This window comes from Pinus tabuliformis, chromosome J (assembly GCF_031772625.1).
Source record: "Pinus tabuliformis cultivar Carrire ecotype Pingquan chromosome J, CPIR1, whole genome shotgun sequence".
NCBI lineage: Eukaryota > Viridiplantae > Streptophyta > Pinopsida > Pinales > Pinaceae > Pinus > Pinus tabuliformis.
This window is the reverse complement of record NC_142295.1, coordinates 704,081,059-704,101,513: the sequence shown is the minus strand read 5'-3', so window position 1 is coordinate 704,101,513 and position 20,455 is coordinate 704,081,059.

The window sequence follows — 20,455 nt, the reverse complement described above, 5'->3', positions numbered from 1 at the left end:
AGTGCTAGGCGCTAATCGCGCATCAAAAACTGCCTCTGTTCTTTGATCCAGGCCTTTCTGGTGCATTTTTCGCCTTTAGCGCCTTTTCCTTCACTAGGTATAAGCTTTAAAATTTTGCAAATATACTGCTTTTGTGAGCTTCTAACCTTGAGCGTTAAACCGCCTGTTGATATCAGCATTGTTCAACTGCTCATTGAACCATGGCTCTGACTGATAGATCTATAATGGATAGCTCAGCAGTGCTCTGGAACTAGCGGCTCTGTTGCATGCGGTATCCATTCATGAGGGCATTTCTTCTCTGTTTCCGAGCTTTTAGAGCTTTACCTTTTTCCTTAATCGCTCCCTGCACATTGCTTCCTTTGTTTTCCGTTTTTTATTCCTGCAGTTCATACATAAGGAGAGAGTAATGATAATAAAAATTGACAAGAAAGCTCTGAGCTCTACGGATGTACAAAAACATGCCACCTGACGTGAACTAACTCTTCGAAAAACACAAAACTGTCTTTCATTAACACTTGGCGTACATTCATTAATTTTTATTAACGCGTGTATCCAATTTTTCTTGAATGTTGAGCTGGGGAAAATCTGCGATGGACGATTTCTGCTATTCACATCGCAGCATCGCATCATCGCGTTATCACATTTTCATCAAGATGTGTTATCGCAGGGTTAGTCGATCACGTTTATCGCAGAATTGTAGATTGCTGTTTCGCGCGATCGCAAGATCGCCCATCGCAGTATAGCATTATCGCAAGATCGCAGATTGTTACAATTCATTAAATGGTTATGTGTTGTTTTATGCGATGTCGTATATCGGCCATCGACGATTTCTTAAAGTTTTCGTTTATGAGTGTTTCTTAATGCATGTGATGCGATGGATTTCGCGTCACACTTCTCGCAGTTTATCATTTTACTCACAAGGAAATGTCCTAACTTCTTCGCGTGATGCGATGTTTTCTTAAGGAGTATAATACATGAGTTTTAATTGAATTTTTTACTAAGGCTCCCCACTTACCTAGTGTTATTGCTAATACTAAATAAGGAGGGGGGGTTGTTCGTGGCCACAACAGATACCAATTGTTGGAAATACTGAGGAGAGGGGTGAATCAGTATTTGTTATGAAACCAACTCACGAAAATATAGAAAAGATAGATCAACGCCTTGGAATTCAGCCTCTTCGAGGGGGCAACCTCCTTTACATTACACAAATGAATGATTCTTTGATGATTCAAATGAAAAAACCTCCTTTCTATATATAGGAGTCTAAGGAGTCACAATATAACCCAGCCGACCTAACAATAATAATATAAAGGCACAAAAATAAAAATAGAGGGATTCTATGGGGCACAGTAATAACAATATGGGGACAATAGGGGCACAAAAATATTAATAAGAGATATAACTACAATAGCAATGGGGTAATCACTAGTATTATAGGGACCTAACATGCCCCTCTCCTTCAAAAATGTGTTGTTCTCAACGCTTGAGTAGTTCTAGATGCTTCTATATAAAATTCTCATCCTCCCATGTGGAATCATCAGCGGATAAGTTCTTCCACTTGATGAGATACTCCGAAATTGATCGATTTCGTAGCTGTCGAGTTCTTATTTTTGTGACTACTTCCGGTTCCAATATAATTTTTCCTTCCTTGTCAAGTTCTGGCAATATTGTTTGAACTAGGAGCTTGTCGCCTATAACCTTCTTTAAACATGAAACCTGGAAAACTAGGTGCACTTGAGAAGCTGCAGGAAGCTCCAATTTGTATGCCATAGTACCAATCTTTTGCAACACCTTGTATGGAATGTAATACTTTGGTGATAATTTATTATCCTTCTTAGCTTACATGAGGGACATTTGTTTAATATATGGTTGTAGCCGTAGGAATACCCAATCACCTACATCAAAACGTTTTTCGCTACGATGTTGATTTGCCTATTGTTTCATTCTATTCTGTGCCAACATGAGGTTATCCTTTAAGAGTTGGAGTACTTGTTGTTGATGCTCGATGTGATGTCCCGCTGCTTGAACCTTATAATTTTCTCTTAAATATGATGTGATAGATGGTGGCTGATATCCATAAAGTGCCATAAATGGGGTCATTTTTGTTGCTGTATGGAAGGAAGTGTTATACCACCATTCAACTAGAGCCAACCATTTGACCCATTGTGTCTTTTTATTAGATACAAAGCAACGAATATATCCTTCTAAACATTTGTTTACTATCTCAGTTTGCCCATCATATTGAAGATGATAAGATGAGTTATGAGCTAACTAAGTACCGAGACAAGAAAATAATTTTGTCCAAGAATTTCCAGTGAAAATGGGATCTCTGTCACTTACAATAATCTTTGGGTTTCCATGTAGCTTTTGAATTGTTTCCATAAATGCAGTAGAAACTATACTGGCTTTAAATTGATGTGATAATGCACAAAAGTGTGCATACTTGGTAAGTCTGTCAACTACCACCACGATGACACTCTTTCCCTCAGACTTGGGTAAACCTGTGATAAAATCCATTGAAACCTCATCCCAATGTTGCCTTGGAATGGATAAAGGTTGTAATAGACCCGGGGTCTTAATTGTTTCAACTTTATTTTGTTGGCAAACCAAACATTCTGCCACAAACTTTTGAATATCCGATTTAAGGCCATCCCAAAAAAATTCATTCTTAACCCTGTGGTAAGTTTTTAAAAATCCTGAGTGCCCTCCTAAGGGAGAAGTGTGCAATTCCATAAGAATCTTTTGTTTGAGTTGGGAATTCTTATAGAGGTATAAGAAATATTTGTACCATAATGAATCATTTTTTCCAGCTAAATGTATCAGATGTACTGGAATCTTGTTGTAACTTTTGAATAAGTTCCCACACTTCTTCATCATTCTTCCATTACTCCCTTGCTTCGTTTATCCAATCTGATTGGATAATAGAAATGGCGCACAACAATGCTTCCACATCCTCATCCTTTCTTGAGAGTGCATCTGCCACCACATTTTGCTTCCCTTTTTTGTAGATGATTTCAAAGTCATAACCCAACATCTTTGTGACCCACTTTTGTTGCTCTTCAGAGGATAATATTTGTTCTAAAAAGTATTTAAGACTATCATGATCTGTTTTTACCTTGAAGTGTCTTCCGATTAGGTGGGGTCGCCATTTCTTAAGTGCATGTAGTATTGCAAACATTTCCTTCTCATAAATGGCTTTGTGTAAAAACTTTCTCTTGATTGGATGACTTTCAAAAGCAATGGGTCTTTCATCTTGCATTAAAACAACACCAATTCAATTTCTTGAAGCATCACATTCCACAATAAAGGTTTTTGTGAAGTCCGATGTAGCTAAGACCGGTGCTTGGCACATTGCCCCTTTAAGATGTTCAAAGGCCTTTGTTGCTTCTGGAGTCCATGAAAATGCATCTTTCTTCAATAATGTTGTTAGAGGTGCTGCTATTCTCCCATAATTTTTAGCAAACTTGCGATAATCCCCTATCAACCCAGGAAATCCTGGCAGATGCTTTATGGATGTGGGGATTTTCCATTCCTTAATGGCTTTAATTTTGCTAGGGTCTACCTTAACTCCTTCATGAGATACAATATGACCCAGATATTCCACCTCTTGTACTCCAAAGAAACATTTGGATCTTTTTGCATATAATTGTTTCTCCTCCAATAGTTGTAGCACCTTGTCAACATGTTCAACATGATCTTTCCAAGACTTGTTGTAGATTTGTATATCATCAAAATATACTAACACAAATTTTCTAAGGAAGGGTTTGAAAATGGAATTCATCAAACCTTGAAATGTAGAAGGTGCATTGGTAAGGCCAAAAGGCATGACCAAAAATTCATAATGACTCTCATGAGTTCTAAATGTTGTTTTTGGAATGTCTTTAGTCTTCATTCTAATTTGATGGTATCCTGAACAAACATCCAACATGGTGAAGTAAATTGATTCATGCAATTCATCCCGTAATTCATCAATGACATGAATGGGAAACTTATCTTTAATAGTGAGCTTGTTGAGCTCCCTATAATCTGGACACATGCACCATGATTCATCCTTCTTGTGCACCAATACTACTGGAGCAGAGAAAGAACTTTGACTAGGTTGAATTATACTAGCCTCTAGCATTTATGCAACCATACGTTCAATTTCACTCTTTTGGGCATAGGGATATCTGTACGGCTTGATGTTTGGAGGAACACTTCCTAGAATCAGATGAATAGCATGATCATGATCACAAATAGGTGGGATACCTTTGGGAGTCTCAAATACCTTGGAATGATTGTCCAAGACTTTTTGGAGATCTGGAGAAATCGATGATTTCGATGCGGAAACATCTAGCGAACATATTTGTGCAATTACTGTTGACACCTAATCCGAAATGGATGAGGTGAAGCCGGACAGTCATCTAGAAGATGAACTGATCTGTTTTGTATTTGTATAAATAAAGTACTAGCTAATGAATAAAATATCAATCAGTGTTTTCTCTCGTTCAAAGAGGAGTTACCCTGGCCTGACATGGTATCAGAGCACAGGTCCCAAATTGGTTGTAACTCCTGGTCTGTTCTGTCCTGAACGCCTCTGGCCTGACACTGCTCTCTGACTGCCAGAGACTGCGCCTCTGGAGACTGCGCCCTCAGACCTTGAGTACTCCGCCCTGAGTGGATGCGTTCATTCCCTAGAACGCTGCGTTGAGCTCCGTTACCTATGCATTGATGCTGTTGAACTGAGAACTGAGGTATCGTTTTTTTTTAATGGTGACTGTGGTATGCGTTCAAGATTTTGGCTGCCTTCTTAGTTTAATGAAGACTGATGGTGACTGCGTTTCTATTGGAGTCTGCGTTTTTTTTTGCAACTGCGTTGAAGACTGAGTTACTGCGTTGATATTACAGTTAATTCTGGTATCCCTTAATGCGGTGGTTAATTCTGCGTTGATAATACAGTTAATTTGTATTGATTTCCCTTTGCTCCATATTTCAATGGTGTAGAGATCACCATTTATTTGTAGTTTAGAGAACCACTGCCTTGTTACGGTGAAAGGCTCGTTTTATTCCCAAATCTGCTATGGCAACCCAAATGTCCACCGCATTATTCAAACAAGAAAATTTTTCTCAGAGTTTATCTCCTTCGTGAAAGGATTTATAGGAGCTTGCGTACCTGTTGGATCCTACAGATATGTCATTGCTCTAACCATTGAAGTTCGCTACGTAGAGTAATGGGAATGCCTGGTGGGAATGGTGTTTGAAGACCATGTAATGGAATGGTCCCTTTGTGTGTTGAAATTTTTAATGGTGCGGAAGGTGTTGAATGTTGCATAAAGTTCTGAACGGTGGTATTGAAGATTGAAACTGCGTTTTTTTATATAGACTGCATTGTTATATGCGCATTTTTAAATGACTGTAGGCTGCGTTATTTGAAGACAAGACATCTCATGACCTCTAATAGACATCTGGTATTCGATACCTTTGTGCTAGCTATTATATGCGCATTTTTATAGACTGCATCGTATTTTTAAATGACTGTGGACTGCGTTTTTTGAAGACTTGAGATGGTGACTGTGTTTTTATTGAAGAATGTAAACTGAATCTGAATGGTAATAGTGGTAAGAACAGTGGTACCGTTTTCTATTATAAAGAACTGCGTTCATTCCAGCAATCCAGTGGTATGTTTTGAGGCTTGTTTGAATAACAGGTTTTTGTGCTAGCCGTCATCCAGCAGCGGAGTTTTAATCTTGTTAAACAAATACAGGTGCCACCTGACAGTAGTGGATTTTGAATGTTTATGATCCTTTAAAAGTGTGCTGCCAAACCTCTCTAGGATTGAAAGTGGTTGGCGTTATCTTTGAGCTTCATTTAATTCTGATATTTGTTACACTACTTCAAATGATAAATGGCAGAGTCTCTACATATTTGTTATAGTATACTTGGAGCGGAGTTTTAGTATGCTATTTTCTTAAACAGTTTTTTTGCATTAATATATATATTGAAATGATATATGAGATCCCTTGAGCGCCTTCTTTTTCAAAACATAATATTGTGGCAGTGATATAAGAAATGGTGATATAAGGATATTTTTACAGAAGTTTTTGGCAGAGATATTTTTTTTTACAGAATGCATAAGGCTATGACATAAGATTTTTTCCAGCAGAAGTCTTGCTGTGGCATAAGTATTTTTTTTTTTTTTCTATCAGCAGAAGTTTTTTGTTACAATATGCCTTCAAGAGAAAGAAGAAGATACTTCAGAGGCAGGGGGGGGCAGACACCCTCAAGAAGAAAAGGCAGACTTACATTGCATTCGCTGCAAACAAAATGGATCTCATGATGCTTCTACATGCAAGCTACCATGGGAGAGGATTGAGCAGAGAAGAAATCAGTAGAAAGGTAAAACTGATGACACAGACAAAGGTAAAGCACCTGAATCCGCTCACTATATTGAGGCACAATGTAACATTGGAGTAAATGAAGATCTGTTTAATGCTTCACTTACTTCGTCGAAAAATGACTGGTTGCTTGATTCAGGAGCAACCTGTCATATGACTCATAGGAAAGATTTTTTTGAAGATTTCACTGATAATGTTGATGGAGCAGTATACTTTGCAGATCAGTCAAAAATCAAGCCATCAGGGCTTGGCACAGTCAGGCTTAAACTGCCTGGTCTTCCAGACTTTCTTCTGGATCATGTTCTATATCTCCCACAGCTGAAGAGAAACTTGCTGTCCCTGGTCCACATCCGCCAGCAAGGTCACTCTATTCACATGTTTGATGGCAAGCTTGAGGTAAGAAAGGCATCTGACCACTCACTTGTCATGAGGGGTATAGAAGAAGAAAGACTTCTTAAACTGCAAGGAACCTCTGCTCATGCACAACATTTTTCATATATTTCTCATCATGATGAAGGTACACTTCCATCAAGTTTATTATGGCATGCTAGATTTGGACATCTAAACTATGATAGTCTCCGCTTGTTGAAGAAAAATGGTGTTGCTGGTTAGCCTACAATTCCTAGAAAACATAAACAATGTGATGCTTGCATTCTAGGAAAGCATAGCAAACAGTCTTTTCATGATTCACATTCAAGAGCACATAGGAAGCTTGAACTTATTCATTCAGATTTATGTGGTCCAATGCCTATTCCTTCTGCAAATGGAAATAAGTATATCATGACATTTATTGATGATTACACCAGAATGTGTTGGGTTTATTTATTGAAGAACAAATCTGATGCTTTTCAAACATTCAAGAATTTTCATAAGTGGATTGAAAATGATGCACAATCTCATATTGGGTCTATTCGCACTGATAATGGAAAAGAATAAACATCAAATGAATTTGAACACTATCTTCGCCAACATGGGATTAAACATCAAACAACTGTACCTTATAATCCTCAACAGAATGGTGTAGCTGAAAGAATGAACAGAACAATTTTGAATATGGTACGATCCATGCTTTTCTTCAAAAATGTAAAGACAATGTTTTGGGCTGATGCTGTTCTATGTGCTGCATATATAAAGAATAGATGTCCATCTAGTGCTATAAGAAACAAGACTCCTTATGAATTGTGGTATGGACATGTTCCTTCGGTAAAACATCTCAGGATATTTGGTTCCACCTGTTATGCTTTAATACCAAAGGTACATAGAAACAAACTTGGTGCTAGAAGTCGTAAGTGTATCTTCCTGGGGTATTCAAACACATCTAAAGCATACCGCCTTTATGATGAAGTAAATAAAAAGTTTGTTTTATCTAGAGATGTCATTTTTCTTGAATCATCCAAATCTGACAGTGTTGTTGAGCGGCAACTTGATCGCTTGGATAGATTCACAAAACCAAAATCATTTCAAGAGTTTGATAATCAGATTCCACATCTTGAAGGGGGGATTCCTATACTAGATCAACATGTGGAATCTTCTTCTGAAGAACAATCTCCCCTGCATGACACTCCAACAACGGATGATGCTTTAAGTGATGTAATTGATAGAATTGGGAGACTCAATCTTGATTCAGACCCAACTCCATCAACAGAACAGCCTGGACCATCTCAGAAAGGTCCCCCAAAGTGGCTGACAAAGACACTTGAAAGTGTTCATCCTGATGAAATTGGAAAAACAGGAACCAGAAATTCAAACCGACAAGATGGAGGTGATGTAGATAACTCTAATTCACCTGTTGATATGGATGTTACTTATGATTGTGAATTGAACTTGTCTACAGATTTTGAAACAACTTCCTTCAAAGAAGCTGCTTCTCATGATGAATGGAAAGAAGCGATGCAGAAGGAGTATGATGCCCTCATAACGAATGGCACTTGGAAGCTGGTTGATCCTCCATTTGGAACCAAACCAATTGGTTGCAAGTGGGTCTACAAGAACAAGTACAAAGCTGATGGCTCACTTGACAAGCACAAAGCTAGGCTTGTGGCAAAAGGTTTTGCACAGAAGGAAGGGGTCGATTATGAGGAAACTTTTGCTCCCACAGCAAAATGGGCCACCATCCAGACACTCTTTGCACTAGCTACTCAGAACGGTTGGAAAGTCCATCAAATGGATGTAAAAACTGCATTCTTGAATGGAGATCTAAAAGAGAATGTTTTTATGTCCCAGCCTGAAGGATTTGCTGTGAAAGGACATGAACACAAAGTATGCAAACTTGTGAAGTCCTTGTATGGCCTCAAACAAGCACCACGAACCTGGTATGAAAAACTAACTGAGCATCTTCTGAAACTCAACTTCAATCATTTTGATCTTGATGATGCAACTTTATTTGTCAAGAAAGTTGGCAAAACAGTTGTATATCTTGTGGTATATGTAGATGATCTTTTAATGACAGGGAACAATGAAAGCTATATTGCATCCATAAAGAAAGAATTAGGAAATTTTTTTGAAATGACTGATTTGGGCTATGTTCATTACTATCTTGGCATTGAAGTAACCCAACATCCAAAGTCCATATTTCTTTCTCAAAAGAAATACATTGGAGATTTGTTATACAGATTTGGCATGACAGAGTGCAATCCCCTTTCTACTCCAATGGAACAAAACTTGAAGCTCACATCTACTGAAGGAAAGGAATTTGAGGATGCAACAAAGTATAGACAGCTTGTAGGAAGTCTCATCTACCTCACTACTACCAGACCAGACATTTCATTTGTTGTTGGAATCCTCTCCAGGTTTATGCAAAGGCCTTGTGAGGGACATTGGTCTGCTGCAAAAAGAGTTCTAAGGTACTTGAAGGGAACTCAAGACCTTGGAATCAAGTATACACAGGTGGACGACTTCAACTTGATTGGATACTCTGATTCAGACTTCGATGGAGACAAAGAAACTGGGGTATCTACTTCAGGATATGCTATGAGTTTTGGATCGGGAGCTGTCTCCTGGAGATCACGCAAACAATCAGTACCAGCAGATTCCACAACAGAAGCAGAATATGTGGCAGCAGCTGAAGCAACGAAAGAAATTGTGTGGCTCAGGAAAATTCTTGAAGATTTGCAGGTAAAACAAATACAATCAACTCCACTCATGATTGATAACACATCTGCAATAAAGTTGGCCAAGAACCCAAAGTTCCATGATCGTACTAAGCACATCAATACTAAATATCATCTGATCCGACATCATGTTGAGGCCAAAACAATCCATCTCCGTCATTGTTCCACAAACGAGCAAATTGCAGACATCTTCACCAAAGCGCTTGGAAGAGAAAATCTTGAAAGATTCAGAATGATGCTTGGACTCACCAACATCCCTTCAGATTAAGGGGGGGAATGTTGACACCTAATCCGAAACGGATGAGGTGAAGCTGGACAGTCATCTAGAAGATGAACTGATCCGTTTTGTATTTGTATAAATGAAGTACTAGCTAATGAATAAAATATCAATCAGTGTTTTCTCTCGTTCAAAGAGGAGTTACCCTAGCCTGACAATTACACCTCTTTGTTCCCTTTTTAGAAGCTTTGTCATACCATTAGAGTTGATTATATTTCTCAGTTTCCCTGTAATACCCCTTAATTCAACTTCCTTTCCTTCCGCATAAAATTTCATGAAAAGTTCTTGAAAATTAAAAGCTATTGTACCCAAGGATTGTAGCCATTTGACTCCTAATACAACACCAGCACCTCCCATTGGAATGGAAATCATTGCGCTAGTCAATACATATTCTCCCATGGTTAGCTTGATATTATGGCACTTTCCAAAGCAATTTATTGTTCCTCCATTTGAAACCATCACTTGACACTTTGGTGCTGATATAGGAAGCAATTCAATTCTTTTGCTACCTTACAATGAACAAAATTGTGGGTACTTCCTAAATCAATCAACACTATTACCTTTTTCTTCTTGATTTGTCCTTCTATCTTGATGGTTTGAAGAGTGGTAATTCCCACCAATGCATTACAAGATATGGTCAGATTCATTTCTTCTTTATCTAGGCTTTGTTCCTGGAGTATATCCTCTTCTTTTGACCTTTCTTGCTCCTTTTCTTCTTCCTCTTCACAATCTATGTAGAAAATTTTCTTCTCAGCACACTTATGACCTTTAGTGTATTTTCTATCACAACTGTAACAAATGCCTTTTTCTCTTTTTTCTTCCAATTGTTGTGGTGTCAACCTTATAGGTTGTGGAAGACTAGGGGTAACAACACTTCCATCTTTATAGTTGTGAGTAGTATGCTTGGTTGCCAGAATTTTGCTTTCCATTTTTCTTGCTAACCTGAATGCCTTCTCTAATGAATTAGGTTCCCAAAGGCGAACATCATGTTGGATATTATCCTTTAAAGTCCCTATGAACACATCAATCCTATGCTCCTCTAGAATATTTTTTACCCTTATGTTCAATTTTTGGAACTCTTAAATGTGCTCCATTATTGAACCCTTTTGTTTGAGACTTATCAATTGGCTAAAAAAAGTGTTGTTTTTTGTATCCTCATAATTAGCTGTCAATTCTTCCGTAAAAATTGCCCAAGTGATAATTTGTTTACGAGAGAAAAGCCATTGATACCATACAAACTGACTTGGTTCCAAATATAAAGTTGCAATACGTACCTTTTGTGTGTTTTGCACATTATTGAGATCGAAAATTTGCTCCATCTATAATATCCATGTTGTGGGATCCTTGCCATCAAACTTCCTCATATCAATTTTTGGAATATGGTGGGTCTTCGATCCAACATTAGAGTCTATGAAATCATGATTAACATTTCTTTTCTTCACATCGTGAGTTTCCTTTACTACCCTTTCACCATTTGTAAGTATTTCTTGTAGAAAATTTGTCAAATCTATCTTCAAATCTGCCATGTCTATCTTCAAATCTGCCATGTCTCTCTTCAAATCTATCTTCAAATCATCCACCTTAGCTTCCACGCCATTCATCTTAGCTTTCACGCCCTTTATCTTATATTCCACGCCATTTATCTTAGCTTCTGTTAGCTTTTGTGAGAGTGACATTTGTTGCACTTGGTCTTGTAAGTTTGATATATTATGTAGCATTTCTTCCTCTTCTTCATGAGTCATGCTAGAGCTTTCAGGTTGCTTACTAGGTGTTTGCATTTTCTTTCCTCGGGTCATTAGTTACCGATAATAATGGTCTACTATGCCCTTTGAATTCCTTCAAAATAATTTTTCAAACCAAGCTTAAGCAAAAATTTAAAAAAATATACACACCTTTTTTCACTTTGTAGGAGCTCGATATTTCCTCTGATGTATCTCTGTAATTTCAAATCATCCAGTTCTGAAATTGTGAACTCCAGTAGCCCTCTGTGTCCTCAATGCCACCAGTCTGATCCAAATTGGATTTTCCAAGGAAGAGTTATGCCAAATCTCCCACAGTGACATGATTATAGACTAGTTCAGTAGAGCAAACTTGTACGACATGCCACATGTCCCCGTTTCGACCTTTGGCTCTGAAAAATATATACAAGAAACTACAATCCATCCTCTTTCTGTGCCTTCTTAAGAAACTTCAATTCGATGCTCAGAGATAAATTATGACGATTTTCCCCAGGTCACCTGTTTGGAATGTAATTCAAGAGTCTGCAAAAAGACCAACTTCCTCAGATCATATCTCCGCAAATATGGTGCTAAAAGATCTAAAATTAGGACCCAAGGTTCAGTGAAATTTTGTCTCAAATGGGTTTCTTTTCACTTCTGAAATGTCGTAGAAAAAAGTTATAGCGAAAACGCCACGATGACCTATTTGGAGCATTGAAACCCTAGAATCCAAAGCTCTGATACCAAATGTTATGAAACTAGCTCACAAAAAGATAGAAAATATAGATCAACACCTTGGAATTCAGCCTCTGTGAGGGGGAAACCTCCTTTACATTACACAAATGAATGATTCTTTGATGATTCAAATGATAAAACCTCCTTTCTATATATATGAGTCTAAGGAGTCAAAATATGACCCAGCTGACCTAACAATAATAATATAAAGGCACAAAAATAACAATAGAGGGATTCTATGGGGCACAGTAATAAAAATATGGGGACAATAGGGGCACAACAATATTAATAAGGGATATAACTACAATAGTAATGGGGTAATCACTAGTATTATAGGGACCTAACAATATTCCTTTCAATTAGTGTTATTATTAATCTTTCGGAGCATTAGTTAATCTTCAATTATTATCAGTATTTGTACAATGATAGCAGTAAACAAAAGGAATACAAATGCACACAATTTTTAAGGTGGAAACCCCCTCTAGGAAAAAAATTACCTGAATGCTTTTCTAATAATTCTTTAATCTTCAACTCCAATTGAAAAGAAATCTCCAACTTCCTAGAATCTAGAAAATCATTCTTCTCCAACTCCCACTAGATCGATGCTCCAATGCCCGAGATTCTTTAGTAGTCAACTGAATAGACGTGCCAACACCCAATGAGCTACAATTCACCCCATCACCACCCTACCACCTTGAATTTTTCACATGCTAGAACCTGTTGGTGACTTCATGCACCAACCTAGCATCACCTTACCACCCTATAGAAGAATGAAAGAAGAATGGACTCCCGTACCCAAGAAAAATGCCCACTTTATAATTATATAGAATGATGTAGAAGAAGAAGACACACTAGACCATAACCCCAATTATGGCACAACCACCTAATGATGATCCTAGACCTCACGACACTGCCTCTTCAACTCTTGGAAGATAGACACTTGTAAAACTTTTACAATGATTCTTTTACAATGACTTTGTACACTGATACTTTTACAATGACTGTATCTAGTGTTTCCCACTTGAAGACTTCATGTGGTGAACTCCTTTCTGTTGTTCTACACCTTGATTGTTTCTCTTGACATGCTACTATTTCTCACTTTTCAGAACAATAGATTATGCATTGAGTCTTCTCTTGATGAATATATAATCCTTGAAAAAGGTCTTCAAGGAAATACCCATGACATGATAATAGCAAAACATACCTCATCTTGTAGAGCATATGTCAGTGCTAATCAAAAACAAGAAATTATAATACAAAGAACCTAATGCAATTAAGAGGTGAACATGCATATAAATAAGATACTTACGTGGAGCTTACCTCTGCTGCATCATTTTTCTGCACGTTGCTCTTTGCTGCCCTAGAAAGTCTGGTCCTTTTCAACCCTCAATAGGGGAATTTTGAGGTCTAAAATGGGCCTCCTAAGAAAAATGTAAAACCAAAATAAACTTTATAAGAGCCAATAAGATTCAAGATGATGATGTCAACCGTGGGGGATGATTCTCCATTTTTTTAGTCAAAAAGTAAAAATAATAAAATAATAAAACTACTTTTTCAACTCTTATTTTCAACTTATCTCCCTAAGGTTTTACTCAAATTTGAATCTGGAGCACTCGTTGGATGCAAAATTTGATTCCTCATCCAAGGAGTACCCATGTCACATACTTTTGATGGACCCTACTACATGAAAAATAAGAAATACATGAAAACGCATGATTACAATCACGCTTTTCATTTATTTCATATTTTTCATGTAGCAGGGTCCATCGAAAGTATGCAATATGGGTACTCCTTGGATGATTAATGAAATTATGCATCCAATGAGTGTTTACGCTCAAAGTTTGAGTAAACCCATAGGAAGATAAGTTGAAAATACAAGTTGAAAAAATATAATTTTTCTCTTTTCCCTCTAAAATTTGATGATGTAATCTAATATTATTTTATTATTTCCACTATTATTATATAATTTCCTTAGGAGGCCCACTTTAGACCTCAAAACTCCCCTAATGTGACAACACTTGATCTATTTTTTTTCTTGCCTTCTAGGAGCACGATATTGAATCTGATTTATCTTTGTGATTTTATATCCCCAATATGTGATCTTCGGTCCTATAGTATCCCTCTGAGTCTTCTTTCCAATGTCATGGGTCTGACCTGATTTGGATTTTTCAAGGCAAAGTTATGCCCAATATCTCACAATAACCTAATTATGAACTAGTTCACTAGAGCGAACTTCTACGGTGTGCCACATGTCACTGTTTCCTTCTTCAGCTCTAAAATTGATACACGTAAAACTACAGTTTGTGCACTATCCTCCACTTTTTATATAATTCCAATCCTCATCTCAAAGAGGCAGTGATGACGATTTTCCAAAGGTCACCTCTTCGAGATGAAATTCAGGAGCCTGCAAAAACTCTAACTTCCACAGATCATATTTCTAAAACTATAGCGAATGAAGATCTAAAATTTGGTCACGATGTTCATCAAGATTTCAGCTCAAATGGGTTTTGATTTTCGCATCTAATACTTCCTAGAAATAAATTTATAAAAAAAATTCCACGATCGCTACTTTTGGAGGATATATGAGATTTCGTTTTATAGAGTTGAGAGGGGCTTCTATAGAGAATGTTGGAGGGATTTTACAAGCTTAAAAAATTATTAATTATTGACTATTCAATGACCAAAATCAATGACAAATTCCATGCCACAACCCCATGGGGATTTAGCCCACTAATTGGGGTTACTAACTTCAATCTTGAATAACTTACAAACCATGAGGAATTACAAGGAGATCTATATACCGATAGAAAGATATTTTTGAGTAGAGTATTCTTATAATGGTTGTGAAATGAGAAACCATGGATGATGATGCCCAACGTGCCATGGAATTTCAGTGTCATCCTTGGTGCTTCTTGTGTTGACATCAATGACAACCTCAGATCATCTTTAGATTAACACACATAACCAATTTTGTGGCATTTATCTCAAACCATATATTTTTCTGGTGTGCCTTTACCTATCCCATTTAGGATCCTTGGCAAAATGAGATTTTTTTTTCTTTTAATGTCCCCCTTCTTGAGCATAACCAATTCCAATTGTTCATGTCCCCTAAAATAAACAATGATATCATTTTATTAGTAGAAAGAACACAATGGGAAAAAATTGAAGCTCAACAGACATGAAACATTACTTCTAGTGCCAAATGTACCTTCAACAATGTCGAAGTCATAACAATGCTAAACACTAATTCGAAACATAAAACTGTATGCAACACGGAAAATTTTCACAAATCTCACAACTCACATATATATAATAAGGGGGCATTAATAATAATTAAATAAAATGATATTAGTATTAAATATGATTACAAAATTCGTTAGTAATAAAACTAAAAATTGTGGGAATATTTTAACGACTGGTTCTCTACATGTTATAAAAAAACTAAATTTGAACTTTACAGTTCTAAAAATTGACAAATTCGATCTCTCGACTTGAACAAACAATCGACAATAAAGTTTCCAAAGGAAGTAAAATTGGAATCCTCCTTGTTAAAGTTGGACTAATTTCTCATATGTCTCTACACAATAGTAAACCAAAATCTAGGCTGGTAACAATCTTCGTGTTGAAGTTTTAGATTTGGAGAGAACAAGTAAATCTCCTCTCCTTTCATCTAGGGATTTCCTCCTAGTAAAACCAAGATACTCTCCCCACATTCCATGCTAACTATTTTCATAGTACCTATAATGCATTCCATGGTAGAATTTGATTTTAGATACTTATTTTTTCATCACTCTGCCCTAAAGTTCTTTCTCAAACAATGTCCTCTGCAAAATTTTTATAGCCAAGGAATCTTCAAAAATAAATTTTATATTTGAATTTTATTGATTTTTTTATATGCATTAAAAAACCCATTAAACATGGTTAAAAAATGGACATTATTCATTGAAGTTTCTTTTTATCCCAATCTAAGATAAATAGTGATTATGTGTTATACAATATTGCAACAAATAAAGTCCTCCAAAGGAAAAGGGATGTACCTGGAAGGAAAACAAACAATGAAGCATATATTACACTTATAGAAGGAAAGAAAAACTAGGGACTATGGAACCAATGGCATTGTAGTCTTCACCAATTCTGAACTTGTGTGCAACCAAATGAAAGGTGTGTACCAAGTCAAAAATGAGAAGTTAAAGCAACTACATAGTGAAGTAAAAATTATTTCTAGTCAATTTCAATCATTTAACATAAGTAATTATGAAAATGATAATAGGATGTCTAGTGATCTATTGTATGGGGAAATGCCAACTCAATATTTGTGTGTGAAAGATGAAGTGATATCAAGAACCACTCCATCTAAATTTATTGATGGACATTGTAAGATATGTCAGATATCTCTTATATGTGTATGTTTTTTAGTTATAAATGTGGTGTCTTTAATGACCATGTGGTTATTTCAATACTATATTAAGTGTTCCCCAACTGTGTAATCATTACCTAGTGAATTATCATGATGACAAGTTTAAGAAAATTTTGTATTTAATTCTCAGGATGTGCACTTTAGCATTTGTGTTTTTAGTATTGAGTATATATATATATATATATATATATATATATATATATATATATATATATATATATCAAGGCTTTGCATCATTGCATGAGTAGTCCCCACCTGATTATTTGAGGTGTAAATGGAATAGAGCATCAAATGAGTCTCGAGCATTGAGTCGAGCATAACTTTCTATGCATGCTGACGAGATTAGTCGCAGATCGAGGAGAGTATCAAATGAATCATGGGATGACCATAATTTGTTTCATCATCATCATGGTACATATATGTTTATGTGGAAACTTACTTAAATGATATTGGTAGAATCATAGAAGCATCTCTCACTAGGTTGAGGACAGTATCAAATGAATCAAATGAGGACCATTGTTTTTTACATCATCATCATGGTATATATATGTGTGTGTGTGTGTGTGTGTGAAAACTTATTGGTAGAATCATATGTACATACATATTGAATTGATATTTGTCAATTTAAATTTCTTAAATTATAATTTCCATCTTCTCTAGAAGCATCCCTCACTAGGTCATAATGAAGGGTGTCAACCTTCTCTCAGTGGTCAACAACCCAATAAACGCATGTAGTTGGGCATGATGGTGGTCATGAATATCAATCGAGTCATGTACCTTCATTTGGTAAATTATATCATTTAAATTTATTTATGTTAAAACAATATTTTACATAAATGAATTGTATGTACATATACATGTATGTTTATTTTACATGTATATAGATACATTGAAATGTTTTAATATTTAGATAATTATATTGAAGAAAGGGGTGAAAATGTAGAAGAAAGTCAATGTAGGTGAAGAATGGTGTTTCAAGAAGAAGAATATACGCCAATTACCACCTATCTATCATATATTCCTAATGAACTTCCTTGGGAGACAAATATCCAACAATGTATGTTACAGAGGTGCACAACTCATTATTCAAAATTGAAGGATGACCTTGGAATGTTGGAGCACCTTACAGAGAGTCTACAAAGCTTAGAAATAGTTTTTCACTCTCTAAGTACATTTCTTGATATTTACAAGAACCTTGGGCCAACAACTGATGGGTTCATAGATATGATTAGGCATCATAAGGAAATAGTGATCGGTCCCGATAAATGTAATGAGGTAAATAGGAGGGTTATAAAAGCACATGCCAAATCTATGTTTAATTTTAAAGAAGGACCAAAAAAAAGATGTTGAAGGTGCAATATTTCAAGCACCCTAAAATAGCCCACCATTTGTATGAAATGTTCCATGCAGTGTATGGAAAATACCATGGAATGATGAGGTTCCACATTATTTTGCTCAATTCCTCTGTGCATTTTCTTTTAGGGTATGAAATATAATTATACTGACCTTCCATCCAAATATTATGGTACTTGAAAAGGTCGAACGTATGATCAGAAGGGTGCATTTAAGGATACTAAATTGCCTCGTCCTTTGCCTACTTTAGTGCCTAAACCACCACGCCTGGTAACTCTATGGTTAGATATGGATGCCACTTCTCAGATTGGTTGAGAATTGGGGGATTCCATTCTAGACAACATACAGACTACATTGACTGGAATTGATGTCGATCTAAATAGATAAATAGCACAATCTTATGCACATACTAATTTTGTATTTAAATCAGATGTGGAAATATATAATATGTATATTGAATAGGTTAGAGTGTATGAAAAGGCTTGTTGTGATTGTTGGCTACACCTAATTGGTCATGAGGAAGAGGGCATGGGATCGGTATATGTTAATGTTCAGGGTTGATGTTTTAATGTAATGTAATGTATGTGTTAATGTTTAGAAGAGATGTTTTAATGTTAATGTTTAGAAGGGGGCATTGGATTCACATACAATTTGTAATTTTTTTATATATAATGTAACATGAATGTATCATATGTTCACCATTTACAGTTAACTCATTTTTTGAATGAAAATTTTGATAATATAACGTTGTCGAGTTTGGGTTCAAACGAAGATATGTTGAGAGATGTTAGTTTTTTTTAAGAACATGTTCGTACTATTAATTTACTTTTATCATATCAGTATTGCGAAGACATTTTTGTAAAATAAATAATTACATAATTAGGATATGTGCCAAAGATTGTCTTCTCACAATTATTGAATATTTCAACTTTGCTTTGTTATAAATTGAAGCAAGTTTCGTCAAAAAATGAGTTATATCTTAGAATTTTCAATTTTCAAATTTTAGGTTTGTGAAGGGAATTTTTCTTCTCCATGGATGTTAGTGATGGAGTCAGCTATTGGGATTGGATCATCTAGACAATTTGAAAACTTTGTTAGAATTTTTTTAATATTACAATTTCATGTATTTTCCTGTGCAATTTTAAATTTTTAATATATACATGTACATGTGTTGTACAGGAAATCCACTTGGGAACAATGCAAGGTGAACACCATGAGGTATTGCATGGAATTTGAAACCTTTTATAATTTTGTTTTGATGATAAAATTCTCATTTAATTTTAATACATAAAAATTTAATTTAAAAGTACAAAATCTTATGTATATATGCATATCTCATGTTTTTCAAGGCACCCATGAGGATGAGATTGATGATAGGATGAGGATGACGATAGATTGTAGATGTGAGTGAGATTCTCCTTGATGCATATTTGTATTTGATAGTATTTTATTATATTTACTTTTATCATGATATAAATTTTGGACATATTTTTCATAAAACTCTTCATTATGAATTGATATTTAATATACAAATTTTGGAGTTTATACATTTTTCATGATGAATCTTATAATGTTGCAGAAGAAAATATGGAATTGGGTTGATACTTAGGGTTTTTTAAGTTTTTTAATGGATATTCAAGGAAATCATATATACATAGTAAAATTACAAATTATAAAACATGGTACATTTTTCATTTATGAATCTTATCATGGTGTAGAAGTCTAAAGCAATCATAACTTAAAATTGCATTATAATACATGGTACATTTTGCATGATGTATGGTTTGATAATTAAATGTTTTACATTTAAGTTAATGAATATGAAATAATGAAAGTAAATTTTCATTTAGTTGGTACTTTGTATGGCTCACATATGTAGGGTTTTAGAACCCAACTTTTGATACCATTTGTAATAGTTACAGTTTCCCCATACCGACTTTGAGTGATGTATGTTTGAAGTTAAATGATAAGTAGAATGCATCAAAATTGTGAACAAATGTAGTCACCTATAAGTCACATTTTGGATAACATTATTACTCACCAAAGTTCTCATTGATCAACCTTTGCTTGGTTTCTCCAGTTAATTTCCAACTCTTTGTTTGATGTTAGGTTTCAAATTAGAGTTTTTGAGTTTAATCATTATCTTTGCTTAATTTTCTTATGAAATTTTTGGAAAGAAAGATATGCCCCAATCTTATCCATTCCATTCAATAAAATCTTTGAATTCTTTCATAACCAATTTTCTCACTCTTTGAACCTTTAGTAAGGTCTTCTACCAAATATAGTTGACACATCAAATTCTCATTATCCTCCTCCTTTTGTTAGAGGTAATGTTATATTGATCTATTACTTTTTGTAACTTACAATATGATGGTCATGATGTTGGCATTATGATTCTGGTATGGCTTTATGATACATATGTTGTACTTGATGGCAACCCACTCATCTAAATTATAGTGCAGAAAAGTTCA